Genomic DNA, 8,198 nt, shown 5'->3' with positions numbered 1-8,198 from the left:
CGTCAACCCAATTGTGGAATCTCTCTCTCTCTTAATGATAATAATAAAGATTCAGAAAAGGGCAACCCAAGTGACCAAGGGGATGTGGCAAGTTTCCCTGTGATGAAAGGTTGCATTATATAGGACTTTTTCGTGTCAAGAAAAAAGGCATGGGGAAAGTAGACAAAAGTTTTATTTGCTTTGTCATAGCGCCTTTCAGACTCTACGAAGCTGAATGCTGGAAGTTTCAGGATGCATATAAAAAGAATACAGTTGTGTAAAAAGCACCCTGGCTTCAAGTTACAAGAAAGGAGATTCCGACTCAACATCAGGAAAAACTTTCTGACAGCTGCTCGACAGTGGAAGGGACTCCCTCTGGAGGTGGTGGGTTTCTAAGCAGAGGTTGGATGGCCATCTGTCATGGATGCTTTAGTTGAGATTCCTTCATTGGTCTAGAACAGGCATGTCCAACAGGTACATCTACTGGTAGATCATGGGGTGTTCCTGGGAGATCCTGGTTGATCTCTGGCCCCTCAGCGATCTCCTTACAAAAAAGCAAGAAACCCCAACAACTTTGGCTTACTAAAAAAAGCTCCACAACTTTGGATAGATCATTGCCAATCTTTTTATGAGTAGATCGCAGTCTATTGGGAGTTGGGCATCCCTGGTCTAGAAGACCCATGGGTCCCTTCTAACTCTTAAGATTCTTTGAATCTCTTTTTCGCACAGTGCATGAGCTGTGGAACTCCCTCCCACAAGCGGCGGTGACAGCCACCAACTTGGAGGGCTATGTCAGCAGCTGCTAGCCACAAGGGCCGTGCTCTGCCTCCACTGTCAGAGGCATTCTGCCTGTGAATATCAGTTTTTGGGAATCACAAGCTGACAGAGTGCTGTTGCGCTCAGGTCCTGTTTGTGTGCTTCCCGCTTTGGTTGGCTGCTGGGTGAGAACAGGATGCTGGACTAGATGGGTCATTGGCCTGATCCAGCAATCGTCTTGCTGTTGTATCCCAGCAACTGACATTGAGAAGCATGGCTCCTCTGATGCAGGAGGTTGCATATAGCAGTCAATAACAATTGCAGACCCCCCCCCCCCAAGTGTCCCTGTTTTCCAGGGACAGTCCCAGATTTACAAGAGGCGTCCCAGTTTCTGATTTGATACCAGAATGTCCCACTTTTCCTTAGGACGTTCCTATTTTCATCAGAGAAATGTTGGAGGATATGGAGTTATGTGACCCCCCCTGAACCAAAGAGATAAGTAATCATACAACCTTCAGAAGACATCTGAAGGCAGACCTGTATAGGGAAGTTTTTTAATTTTAAATGTTTTATTATGTTGGGAAGCCACCCAGAGTGGCTGGGGCAACCCAGTCAGATGGGTAGAGTATAAATAATAAATTTATTATTATTATTATTATTATTATTATTATTATTATTATTATTATGGAATAGGACGTCCCTGTTTTCAGTGGAGAAATGTTGGAGCGTATGCAATAGCTGTTGATGGACTCCAAAAAGTAAATCCAGAGTATTTTTTTTTACAAAATGAAGGAACCCTTTTGTCTCATTGCCTGTTCCAAATTGCAGGTACATCTGTCTTTTCTCATGAACTCAGTACTTGGGTGTTCTGTTGCTGCCAACAGTGATGAATCCCTGTGCTCTGTGTTAATTTTTATTTTTTCTTTATTGTATATTTGCAATGAAGACAACATTCATATACAAATTTCACTATCCACTAATCAAACACAATGATTCATAATATAAAGAATACTGTTGTGTACAGCACCCTGACATTCATTGTTCCAAAACTCTTTAATAAATAAATACTGTACCACTTTCTTATGAAAAAAGTCAGAATTTGCTTTCATTTCCTCATATTTCTTAAAATATGCCATGTTTTCCAAAACAGTCTGAAATAGGAGCAATATCTCTTCCAGTAACTTGCAAGGCATATCTTGCAGCCATCAACTCATTATTCATGTAGTAGGACCACATGAGACTCCATTGAGAAATAATAACCTGTAATTTCATTTTGCTAACTTAGACATTTCCCCCCCACACACAAAACTGGCTAATTACTGGGCATGCCTAAAACCTGGAGAGAAAAAATCAGCAGATGCTGCAAACCACAGCATTTATTTGTATTTATTCAATAGAGTTTCTTTTTTTTTGCACATGAGCCCTCAAAGTGGCTTTCAAAACATTAAAACATTCAATTAGATAAAGGGTAAAGGGACCCCTGACCATTAGGTCCAGTCGTGACCGACTCTGGGGTTGTGGCGCTCATCTCGCTTTATTGGCCAAGGGAGCCGGCGTACAGCTTCCGGGTCATGTGGCCAGCATGACTAAGCCGCTTCTGGCAAACCAGAGCTGCACACGGAAATGCCGTTTACCTTCCCGCCTACTTGCACTTTGACGTGCTTTCAAACTGCTAGGTTGGCAGGAGCAGGGACTGAGCAACAGGAGCTCACCCCGTCGCAGGGATTCGAACCGCTGACCTTCTGATTGGCAAGTCCTAGGCTCTGTGGTTTAACCCACAGCACCACCCAAGTCCCAAAAACATTCAATTAAAACCATAAAAATGTTTATATATATAATACATACATACACACTAGAATACAATACTTAGCAATGGGGAATAAATTTGATTCAGCCCATGCTTAAAAGTTTACCTACCAAATTTGCAGTTTCTGAATCAATACACAAACCAAAAAATAGCTTTTGAAATTGGCACTACTCCAAATTTTGCAATGCAGCTCTCCAGCCAATAATGTTTACCAAAAGGAAAAAAAACACACTTGGGTAAAGTGTGCATAAGAATGCACAGATTAGTGAAAATAACATACAAAATTGCATAAGGGAAGATTGCTTTGTGAAAATGTGTATATTGCAGAAAATTGCATAGGAAAATGGATACTAGGCAAAAATCACACTAAAATGCTGGTGAATTCTCATGAAGACTTTTTTAAAAATGCAAACTTATATGGAAATATGGAGAACTGAACTTAAGAAGAAGAAAAGAAACAGAAATTGACAGATATGTCAGTCCCTTTTCAGTATGTAAGGAGCAATGCAATGTGTATAAGGGAAAAACAGGCCAGAATTTTCAAGCAGTGAGTTCCAGAACGAAAAGCTGAGCAAACAAAAAAACCTCCCGTACATAGAAAATGTTTAGTTCCTCTGATCATGTGGGAGGAGTGCAGGAAAAGAGTCAAATTTTAGCTGTTCCAGGAAATCAGGCATGTAATGGGTATATTCTCTCTCCCCCTTCCTCTGTGGGCTTTCCCACAGTTGGTCTTCCACAACTGCTGTGGTCATGAAGAGGTCAGTCCAGTTGAACCAGAAGTTGGCATGTAATTGTCAGGAGTTAAGAAGAAGAAGAAGAAGAGTTTGGATTTGATATCCCGCTTTATCACTACCCTAAGGAGTCTCAAAGCGGCTAACAATCTCCTTTCCCTTCCTCCCCCACAACAAACACTCTGTGAGGTGAGTGGGGCTGAGAGACTTCAGAGAAGTGTGACTAGCCCAAGGTCACCCAGCAGCTGCATGTGAAGGAGCGGAGACCCGAACCCGGTTCACCAGATTACGAGTCCACTGCTCTTAACCACTACACCACACTGGCTCTCACACCATGCAAGTTGGAGTTAACTCTTTATTAAGAACACAATCTGCACAGATTTAGCGGAGTGTCAGGCCTAATAAGCACAGCAGCTCATCCCCGGTAGGTCATGCCTGATGGATTAGTTGCCGAGACTGAAAGTCCCCCACCTTCCCCCACCTCTCCAGGGCTTTTTCCAAGCGAGTGGAGACTGCTCCTGTGTGCAGACAACCTCTTCTCTGCCCTTTTCACGCCTCTTCTGGTTCTGGGAAACAAGGTGGGAGGTGAGCTCATCACAGCAGGATCATCTCTGCCTTCTGCTATCCTGTATCCCATTCTCCTGCTTCAGCTTCTAACTCTGATTCTGGACTTCTCTCTGACATAGATTCTCCTAGCTCACCAAGCCCTGTTATCTCTTCAGCTTCTGACACCTCCTCCTCCCAGTCTTCTCGCTCTGACCACCCATCGTTGCCCCACCACAAATCCCCAGGTTCTAAGTCTTCTTCCCTTGCGGGTTCCCCATCTAGTTCCTCCATTATTCTTCTGTTTCCTACCATTCTACGACAGTAATGCTTGAATAGGGACTACACAAACTAACTATCTAAGTACATATGATAGTTATATTTAAAATCTACTATCTTCAAAATCATTCAACACCAGTCACCTCACTGCATAACTGATAAAACAAGTTTACGTGATCATATCATATGCACAAATTGATCACACTCTGCATGTTACTGAGGCATCCAGGAAACACTGCAAATAATTTGGAGTTCTATTAATTATAATCTTATCATCAGTCTTGTTTGCGTAATGGGCTGCAACACTGCCTTCCATTGATTAGGCTGAATGGCCTTTTTGAACTCCTTACTCGAAGCTTCCACGTGCTTCTGAAATATTACGCATCATAAACTGCCACCACTGGGTGAGGTGGTTCTGGTGTATTTTGTAATAGTTCTATTGCTGATGGAGTCTCTGAAATTGCACAAGCATTTCACACTAGGTTTTGTTGTCAAATAGATGTATAAGCTGCAAATGAAGTAATGCCATCTATGTGGGATGGTAAAGAGCACCTGTTTTGCCATGCTACAAAACTTGGCAGAGCACCATTGTTACTGGTAACATCCTCAAAGGTTTGTAAGTCTCTTCCCTCCCCCCAGTAGAGACTTTCCTTCCCATGTTCCAAATTGGATTGTGCCATACTGAACCTAAGGACCCAAAGTACACAATCCTTTATTCACAGTCTGCCAGCTGCAGAGCTTTAGGAATCTGTAGAAGCCTTACTCTGCTGGCAGAAGCCCATGCTCCCATTAAAGGAGTGTAGGATACAGAGTCCATGCTATGCGTCCATGCAATGACTCCCCCAGTTAACTGTCCCCTGACACGCCTTTGCTGGGTTGTTCAATGGGTGTATCAAGGCTGTTCTTCTGGTACATCTGTCATGGTGGCCATGTGTCTGGTATTCTAGGAACATAAGAAACTGCTGCATATTGAGTTAGACCACGAGTCCATCTAGTTCAGTGTTGTCTACATTAATAGGAGGCAGGTCTCCAGGGTTTTAGGTGAGGGACATTCCCAGCTCTACCAGGAAAGGCAGCAGGGGCCTTCTGCATCCAAAGCCAGTCTCCAGCTGCTTCTGCCAAATCCTATAGCTACTTAGCCAGCAGATTGGGACCTGCTGTACTACTTTCCTCCGGTTAATTTTGCGATCTTGACATTTCACTGAAGCTGTTAGTAAGTTCCAAAACCATTCAATATGTGAAAGTGTGAAAGGCTTGCCATCTACATATAAAAATATTTTAGACTGCCTCCATTGTATCTTAATCTCTAGTTACACTGCCAGAGGCAGTATTTCTCTGAATACCAGTTGATGGGAATCACAAGTGGGCAGAGTGTTGTTGTGCTCATGTGCTGCTTGCAGGCTTCCCATGAGCTTCTGGTTGGACACAGTGAGAAGAGGATGTTGGACTGGAAGGGCCATTGCCCCATTGCCCAGATCCAGCAGGCTCTTATCCTACCAAACTGCACAAGTTACTGTAGTGCAAGGTTAACTAAAACAGAGATGAAGGCAAATGCTGTTTCGTATCTCTGCGCAAAGCAAATAATGTTAAGCAGCAGCCATTGATGATTATTGTAGTAGATGCTGGACTGTTGTTGTTGTTGTAGTTGTTAGATTAAATTTATATACCAACCTATACCCACAGGTCTCAGAGGGGTTCACAGGATAAAATCACAATATGAAAACACAAAATACATAACGTAAAAACAGGAACAACCCAATAACTCCCCGCAAACAATCAGAGAGGGAATATAGAATTTAAAACACACATACACAATATTTGCAACAAAACATATAAAAATAAGAACCCATCAGGTATCATCAAGGAGTTAGCATGGGGGAAAATAAGGATGATATGGCTGTTTTTCAATAGTGAATAAATAGGGAGTTAGCAAAAAACTAACACAGACAAAATATTTTTCAGCATCTGACGACAAGATTCCTAATGCATGAGTATTCTTTGTTTATTTGCTGTAATTATATTCAGTAATATTCTTACTTTTTCTGCTCCATGAATATAGTTAGCAAAGCCTGCTTGATCTTGCTAGAAAACAGCAGATTTAGTGAAGACTTTGGATATAATTTCTGTATTAAGAGTAATTGGTGATTAATTAACCTGGGAGCATGCATAACACATTTCTTGGGCAAGTAGATTTAAGACACAAAGATAGCTTACATCATCTTGAGATTTATAGCCTGCTCTGGATCTGCCCAGGAAGCTACTGTACATGCAACTCTAACCCAGAAATATTTATGGAAGAGGAAGTTCTACATAATGCAATGTCATGTATTACTAAACACAAGTTTCAGTGACACCATTGGATCTTACTTATGAACAAACACTATCAACGATGTAAGCTCAGGACCAGGTTGTCAATCATTTGACTTGTTACTGCTTTAGAAACACACTCAAATATGTCAGATGAATCATGGACATAGCTAATAGCAGTGAAATCAGGACAGGTGCTGCTCATGTACAGTGAGTAACAACCTAATAAAAGTCCAGAAGTTCACTTTAAACTTCAAGTTCAAGTGTGCAGCCAGTCTGACCAATATCAGAGATGCCATTGCAACAGCATGGCTTCAGATGAATAGTTTTCGTAATATAGCACACAATTTTTTTTGCAGTAAGATCTGCAAAAGATCTGCATCTTTCCTGTCCATCACAAAGAGGCATTCTATGTGAATGTGTCTAGCTACAGACTCACCATATTAGAAAGCTGCAAATCTGTATTGTAGAAGGTCTGTGCAAATGCCCAATGGATATTGCCTCCTATTTTTTCATGTGACCTTGCACTGGGTTCCTTTCATAGGACCACATGTAGAATTGATGATTATGTGAAAGCCTGGAAAGGAAATAGTGTCATATCTAGCGATCAGAGGAAGGAGGCAGGAGCTGTGCTTATTCAAAGTACTTTCATAAGAACATAAGGAGAGCCTGCTGGATCAGGCCAATGGCACATCTAGTCCAGCATCCTGTTCTCAGAGCATGCAGTATAAACACAATGGAACTTCTCCCTCTCCTTCCCCACCTGCCCCCCAAATCTGCTCTTGGAACTCTATGAATCTCAGGGGAGCAGAGAGGGAGGGGAAGTTATGTTGCTTTTGTACAAGTTACACACACACACACACACACACAATCATTTAGTTAGATGCAACTCAGAATAAATGCTCAGCATACAGTGGATGTTGCATAACTTCTGCATGAACTTTGTGGAAACAAATCAACTGGAAGAAATGATGAATAAACAACCACAATGCTATAATCTGTATACAGCCGGTGTTATTTGCCTTGAAATGCCTTTGCTATGCCCACTTGCCTCGTGTTACGCTATATAGTGTTGCTTTGTATGGAGAAAAATACATTGGCTGCTTGGCTGGGCTTCCATTACCTATTTTCAAAATAACGACTGCATATTGTAGATCTGGGTAGCTGAGTCTGTTAGTGAACGGTAGAAACTAATAGAAGGTATTATTTAGATAATATTTGAGATATGAAGGGAAAATACAAGCTGCAGAACTGCCAGACAAGAAATTCCTTGGTTAGCTTATGCAAACCATCCTAGCCGGGTTAGCTAAGTGCAGAGCTATTGAGAAACAACGGGAAGCCAGGTACTGTGTCATTGAGGCCATTGGCAATGCAAAAAGCTATCCTTCCTCACCTGCTCCGAAGCACGGATGGAGACAGGAGATTTGGGAGGTTGCCAAGGAGACAGAGGGCATGATGTCACAGAAAAATGTGTCCTTTTTGAAATCTAAAGGTGTTCTGGGCAAAAGAAGGAGGAAGTAAGCAGAACTCCATGCAGTGCTGGCTGGAAGAAGTTGCACTTGGGTCCTGGACCCAAGCTTGCTGAAGCCATGAAAGGGACAATGAGAGACGCTCTTGGGGTATAACGTTCTGCACTGTATTTAGGTGTAAATACAGTGGTACCTCGGGTTAAGTACTTAATTCGTTGGGGAGGGTGTGTTTGGAGAAAGGGCTGTGGTGTGTTGCATTGCCCTGCAGAATCGCAGCCTGTGGAGCTCAGGCCAGCCAGTACAGTGGTACCTCAGGTTAAATACTTA

Source organism: Podarcis erhardii, assembly GCF_964252035.2.
Source record: "Podarcis erhardii genome assembly, chromosome: 2".
NCBI lineage: Eukaryota > Metazoa > Chordata > Lepidosauria > Squamata > Lacertidae > Podarcis > Podarcis erhardii.
The sequence above is the reverse complement of the archived record's forward strand: the minus strand, read 5'-3'. Positions refer to the sequence as shown.